Consider the following 7,666-nt stretch of genomic DNA (forward strand, 5'->3'; position numbering starts at 1 on the left):
ATAAACCTGTGGAGGTTAGTTATAGAGTAATGGTCTAGGGGGGACAAGTATATCTTGTTAGTAAAGGGAAATAGAGTAGATAGTTATGAATTAATGTTGTGGGAGGGGTGCTGGAAAAGGAAGATCAACTGGGGAGGGGAATGGAAGCTGGTTTGAGGAAGAAAATATGAGGAAAAAGCTGAAGTTAAGGTCCATTTGAATGTTAGTATAGAAACCTAACACAGGAGACTGCCCAGCAGCGGTGGGCCAACAGAAAAGGAACCCAGGGACATCGCTGGATGTTCCTTTTCTCATTATGTCATACCAGGGCCCTTGGAAAAACAAACAAAAAACTTTACCTTTGTTTATGTTTGTTTAATTTTTTTAACCTTACAGGTCCTTTGCATATGTAGTATGGCTTCCAGTGTAGTGTTTTTATGGGGTTTCTGAATGTGTAAATGAGTGGGTCTCTGTGCCTATATCTGTTCCTTGTGTCTTTTCTTCTGTACTTTTCCCTTTGTTTGTTTGCTTTGTCCTATTCCGATATGTTGGGTTTTGGTTTATCCTATTTTCTTTTATTATAGCGCCTTGGAAGCCTGTTAGATTTCTAATGAGAAACAGAAAGGAAGAGGAACAGGATGGGAGGGGAGTGGAGGGGAGGAAGAACTGTGGGGAGTACAGAGTGGGGAAAGAATAATCAAGATAGATATGTGAGGAAATAACATCTATTTTCAGTAAAGGGGGAAAAGAGAAAAGACTGAAAAAGAATCCTTAGGTGAGAGCACAGGAGATATGGGTCTGTAGATGCTATCGCTAAGAAAGTATCATTTCTTGTTACAACTGACTAGAGCTGTAAAATGTATGTCCCTGGGAACATGCTAAGGAAAGGCTATTTTCCACAGAGTTCTCAGAATTTTGATTGGCTGGGTGCAAGTCAGGATTCTGACCCTGAGCACCCCTATAATATTCCTTTCCCTGATTTGGGTGACTGGAGAAAAATGTCCAAACTTAGTCTCACTTCCTGCTCATATCCTAATAATGGAGTCCAGATGTATAGCAGAGGTAAACGAAGAATGAAGTTGCTCTATTTAATATTCATGGCATCATATCCAGCATAGTGTCACACTCTTATAATCCTAACACTCAGGAAGCTGAAGCGAAAGAAACGGCAGCAACCTGGACTACAGGTAGAGGCCCTGCCTTATAAAAATAAGTGACTCTACAGGCTTGTTGTTCACAGAATCGGAACTAATATTATTATCTCTATATTATTATTTAGTATTCAATATTATTATTTTATATATTATTTCTAACATACTTTATCCAAAATCATCCACCAATGTTCTGAAGGCTAGGTCACTCTTATCTTTGTACCTTGTATGGTGGAAAGTGAAACATCAGACAGCCAGGCAGCTGTAGTCTTAGACATTTGCTTCCACACAGAGTCTCATCATCCGTCAGGGAGCTGACCCTGCTCTGGTGGAGTGGGAGCAGCTACAGCAAACCTGTGAGCCTCATCTTTACAGGACCACTGAGGAGGCTCTGACGAGCCCCTGTGCTTATGCAGCCTTTGCAAATATAAGTTATGTGAACGTATGAAGAACTGCTTTCATTTTTGAGCCTTCTACAGGCACATGACTGTCAATGTTACTGAGTATGGAAAAAAAACCTACTAAATTCACAGAACTTTTAGAACATTCAGGTTAGCAAAGAGTCAGTAGTGTCATAATCACTTAAAATTTAATTCTGTAGCTTTCTGTCTTTTCATTAGTTTCAAAATATTCGCGCCCTTGTGACTAACATTCTGGAGTGTTCTGTAAATATGGGATTAAAACAAGAGCAATTCAATCCTTAGTCTATGCTTTGTAGCAATAATACCCCCAAATCTAAGTGATTTAGCCTGCCAAAACTTTTTTACTCCTGTAAATGTTAGTAAAACTCATATAATTGGAGAGGCTGCTCAAGACTAATGTCAAATAACCTCTGCCTTGTGAATCAAGACACGGATTTTAAAGTTGTTTCATGGAATTCAGAAGAAGAGAAAAATTATCACTGCATGTCTGTCCTTGCCTAAAAGTAACACATTACTTCCACTCACAGGCTATTGGCTGGAACTAATTACACAGCCCAACCAAAATGCAAAAGAAGCCAGAAAATGTAGGGAAACAATGAAATACTTGTTAGCACCAACTTTCCTGTGATACAATGGCCCACTACCTTCACGGGAGCCCTTGCATGCTGTGTTCCAGGGTCTATTTTTAGCACAGGGAAATACAAAAATACAGAAGACACACAAACTGGCTGATTTTGTGGAGATACTGTGAGATAGAAGACTGAAGACACGGATCAGTGGGTAAAGGCATTTGTTGCCAAGCCTGAGGGCGTGGTAGAAGGAATACACTGATGCCCTCAAATTGTCCTGTGACCTTCAGATGCATGCAGTAACATATGTGTGAGCGTATGCATAAACACATACATACGTAAAATAAATTTAATAAGGAATCTTTCAAAACGAAGGACATCTGGATACATTCCAGGTGTCATGTCCATCATCTCTTTTACTGTTACCTGTCCTTTGATAGCAATTGTGCCATTGTGAGGGTGTCAACCTTTTGTGAAAGATTATGCCTGGGACCCCTCTCACAGTTCTGTGCTTAAGGGGGTGAGACATGTCTCTCCCATCTCTTTTCTCAGCTCATGTCTGTTGGCTATGAGGCTCAAAACCCCTGCGGTCTCAGCTGGGAGGGGATTGGGGCAAGCCAGTCCAGCACTTCGCAGCTGGACTTGTTTGGATTGGCACCATCTCCCAAAGCATGGCTGCTGGAAAATTTGCTTGTCACCCTAGGGGACTGAGTGGAAGAACAGGTCTCAGCTGATAGATTCCAAAGCTAATGGAAAAGTAGGCTGGAGACTTTAAAGGTGACCAGGAAAATGGGGGACCCAGGCTCTGGGTATGAGCAGCCTGCGCTATTCTTGGAGCCAGATAGAATGGCTAGTTTGGGTCGAGGGAAAAACCTGCAGTCACATTTCCTTCTTGATTATTTTCTCATAGGGACTTGTTTCCTTCTATCATTTGGTTTCTCTGCAGCCCAAAGAAGAAATTGTTAATGTGTGCCAAAATGTTAAGACTAAGCTTTCTGGGCTGACTTTATCCAGCAGAACTGCTCCTCTAATGTAGATTAGCATGTCTTAATTCCTGAACTTGATACTTAGGATAAATGTCATTAGCACCTATTTCTACTTCCTCTTCTATCTCCAACCTGACTTATAACACATGCGTCAGAAAGCTTATATCCAGGTTTCTCCCTTGCTGTCAGGTTGAGTGCGGTATACAAGCCTACACTGAGGGAAATAGTAAGATCTGGAGAGGAAAGGAACTCCACAAGGAGAGCAACAGAACCAGAAAATTTGAACACAGGGGTCTTTCCAGAGACTCATACTCCAACCAAGTACTAGGCATGGAGATAACCTAGAACCCCTACACAGATGTAGCATATGGCAGTTCAGTGTCCAAGTAGGTTCCATAGTAATGGGAATAGGGACTACCTCTGACATAAACTGATTGGCCTGCTCTTTGATCACCTCCCGCTGAGAGGGGAGCAGCCTTACCAGGCCACAGAAGATGACAATGCAGCCACTCCTGATAAGATCTGATAGACTAAGATCAGAAGGAAGGAGAGGGGGACCTCCCCTATCAGTGGACTTGGGGAGGGGCATGCATGAAGAAGGGGGAGGGAAGGTGGGATTGGAAGGGGAGGAGGGAGGAGTTTATGGGGGAATACAAAGTGAATAAAGTGTAACTAATAAAAGTTAAAAAAATAAATAACATACGTATACTATTTGGAAAATATAAGAAGAGTACTAGAATACTAGTAAAAAAAAAAAAAGAATGTGACTGGCAAGGCAGTGAGGGGGCATGCTTCGTCATGATGGTATTGGCTGATGCACGTGCTTATCAAATGGGGAGCTTCTTTAAGGACCTAGAAGCACATCAAAGAACTGACTGGAAGCTGTCTGAAGCTGCAATGGTGAATGTGGTTTCCTAACACCTCATAAACAGAGCATTAGCTGCAAGGGAAGCCTTGGAACCTACTGACCGCTTGAATTCCTACCTTCAATTTGTCACTATTCACTTTTCTATTCTAAACCATATTCTGCTTGAAAGGCTGTCTAAGTGTGATCAGGTTGCTAAATCAAAACACCATAAATGCAGTAACTTACAAATCACACAAAGTCTATTTCTCATTGTTCTGGAGGATGAAAAGGCCAAAATCAAATTACTTACATACTGAGTGTTTGGGAGGGCTTATGTGCTTCTAGGATACTTCCTAGAAGTATCTTCACATAGGGAAGAGGTTCTGTTTCCTTGCTGGCTCCACTGTTAAGTCTTTGTCTCCATGATATGGTCATGTCACGAAGGCCCTACCTCCTAATAGTATCAAGAATTTAACATATGAAACTGGGGGCACATGAACATTTAAGACCATGGCAAATACTAGAGGGATTTCTGTTTCCTGGATGTATTGCCTGACTTATGCCTCTCCTTGTGCTACCTCACTCAGATACTCTCTTCTTCCTCCCAGTCAGATATAATGGAAACTGTGATTAGTCTCCACTGGGTCAGAGGGGGAAATGTGCAATTACATTTCCTTCTTGGCCATCTTCTTATGAGAAGTTGCTTCCAGCATCATCAGGTGTCTCTCCAGACTAAAGGAGAGATTACCTTAATAATTAATAAAAGGTTACATGTGACAGTGTTCTTGGAGCTAACTTCATCCAACAGGAATTGCTCCTTCAATATACACTATCAGGTCTATAGTGTTTAAAACTACTCACTAGCAAGAAGTACAGTCACGATGCATGTTCTAAGAGTCCTCATTCTTATCTGTTTCTATGCCATCTCCTTCCTCACTCTTTAAAACACAAATGAAGTTTCTCTGTAATTCTGACTTTGTCCTGAGTCCTTCCTTTTGCACAGATGCCAATCCTACACCTCTTTCTGTTGACTCCTGCCTGATACTGATATTGGATTTCTCCCTCTAAGCTTACCTCACAAAAAAAGAAAGACAGGAAGGAAGAATGGAAGGGAGGAAGGAAGGAGAGAGAAAGAGAAAGAAAGAAAGAAAGAAAGAAAGAGAGAAAGAAAGGAGGGAGGGAGGGAGGGAGGGAGGGAGGGAGGAAGGAAGGAAGGAAGGAAGGAAGGAAGAAAGAAAGAAAGAAAGAAAGAAAGAAAGAAAGAAAGAAAGAAAGAAAGAAAGAAAGAAAGAAGGAAAAATAGAGGAAGTTAACTCTCATGATCTGGAAAGTGCCTTCTTATATATTCTTTATGTTGTAGGATGGCACTGTGTTAATCCATGGCACTTTCAGAAAAAATAAAATGTGTAAATGTTGAAGTGATTCTTCTGGGAGACAAGCCAAAGAGCAGGGCCTTTACAAGTACAAGGAGATGGGATGCTGGCAGAAGGAGATCCTCTTGCCACAGAAATAAGAAAGAAGAAAGCCCAAAGAAACCATCTAGGAATTTCCCTACGGGGGAAGATGTAGGTTCTCTTCTTAGCTGACTTCTTATCTTCCACTTCTTCTATATGTTCCTCCTGCCATTATTTTCCAGCAGACATCAAAGTGACTGTTCTTCCCCCAATTTACATGTGTGCAGCAGGACTGACGGAGGCAGACTGAGGAGCACACTATTAGTGGTGCACTGCCAGCGTTCAGCAAAGGGAGGCTTCAAAGTAATTTCCGGAGGCTAAGGGAAACTTGCCGGTCTGGAAGCTACTAGAAAAATCCAGCACATACTTGACTTGTTTCTCATCTAAAGAAAAGAGGCTGGAGGCTGGGAAAGCTGCAGCTCACTGGACAGAGAGCAGCAGAGAATAGGAATTCATCAGTCAGTGTCTAGATTTATAACTGGAAAATATTTTTATGATGAAAAGTTAGGGTTTTTTTTCCCCTTAAATTCTACATTGTAATTTTCCTCTCAGACCTCTCCAAAACTGGAGTCTTGGTTCCAGTTTTTGTGATTCATGAAAATTGAAACAAGGAGGAGATAATGTGGGCGGCAAAAGAGAGACTTGCTGGCTGGAGAAGGCACAACAGGTAAAGGCACTTACTATACAAGCCAGGTGACCTAAGTTCAATCTCTGTAGCCCATGCAAGGGCAAAGAAAGAAGCAACACCACTGCTTGACCTCTGACCTTTGCGTGTGCACTGCCAAGTATGCCTACTCCCATAATAAACAAATAGATAGGTAAGTAGATGATTGGTAAAAGATAAAAGTACATAGATAATCAGATAGATAGATAGATAGATAGATAGATAGATAGATAGATAGATAGATAGATAGATAGATAGATAAGAATGAAGAGAATGTGTGGGAGGATATTGCAAAGGAGAGGGGAGCATAACAAACATGGAGAAGAGCACAAAGGGTGGCTCATATATTAAAAGCACTAACTGCTCTTTGAGAGGACCCAGGTCAATTCCCAGCATCTACATGGTAGAGCTGGAACCACCTGGACTCTCGTTTAGGAGACTGGATACATTCTTCTTGCCTCTGCAGGCACTGCATGCATATGCACAGATCTACATGTAGGGGAACCATCCATACACATAAAATAAATAATTTTTTAAAAAGAAACAGAAAGGAAGACAAAGACAAAAAATAATTCTGCAGGGGCAGGTATGGTGGCTCAGTAGGTAAAGGGACTTGAACCTGAAAACCTAAGTGTGAACCTCAGGACCCACACTGAAAAAGGGTCAAACTGACATCAAAATTCATCTTTTGACTGCTACATGAATGACAAAGTATGCACATAAACACACACACACTATTCTATACTAATCGATTAGTCATACTTTATAATAATTTTTCACTTTTGCCATTATACATTTGTCTTCCCAAGTGCCAGCCATTCTAGTCACTCTCTCTTTTCTAGAGCAGCAGCAGCAACAACCGTGTCACCTACAAGTCTGTTAGAAATGCAGAGCCCAGTGACTACTCTGGTAGTGCAAAATCAGAGCTTACATTTTAACGAGAATTTCAGTGACTTGTCTGAATAGTAAAAAATTAGACACTCAACCCTGCAACCAGAGAAATGACAAAGCAAAGGAGGGTGAGAGTGAATGAAGACGTTTGCACTGAGGGTACTGGTATGAAGTGGCTATATATTCTAATCTGAGGGAGAGTAATGAAAATTAAGCAACAAGGAATGAGTGGTTGATGAGTTTCCCTACCACAAACAGGAAAAGCCTAAGCTAGTGTCTCTTGAGGTGCAGCGTGCAGTATTGTTACCTGGAGAGCTTATTAAACACAGATTGTTGGATCCTCCCACTTTAGAGCTTCTGGTCCAGCAGACCTAGAATGAACCTGAGTATCTGTTGTCTAACCAGTTGCTAGGTGATGTTGATGGTGTTGGTCCAATGATGACATAAAAAAATAAAAACCTCCTCAAAGCAATAAAGATATTCACATAAAAGAATCGTGCTCCCGCAAATTATTTGGGATAATTATGGTCTCAAATCCCCCATTGAATTTGTCATTGGAGACCAGACCACTTTCCAGTGACTTCCATGAAGAGCCCCTCGTGGGAAAGCCCCGATACATTTCAGGCAGCTGTATTGGGCTGAGAGCTAATTAGGAGGGGAGCTAGAACGGTCCTGCTTTCCCAGGCGTGCTATCCAGCAAATG

The sequence above is a fragment of the Psammomys obesus genome, unplaced genomic scaffold (assembly GCF_907164565.1).
Source record: "Psammomys obesus unplaced genomic scaffold, mPsaObe1.curated_primary_1811, whole genome shotgun sequence".
In the NCBI taxonomy this organism is placed as follows: Eukaryota; Metazoa; Chordata; class Mammalia; order Rodentia; family Muridae; genus Psammomys; species Psammomys obesus.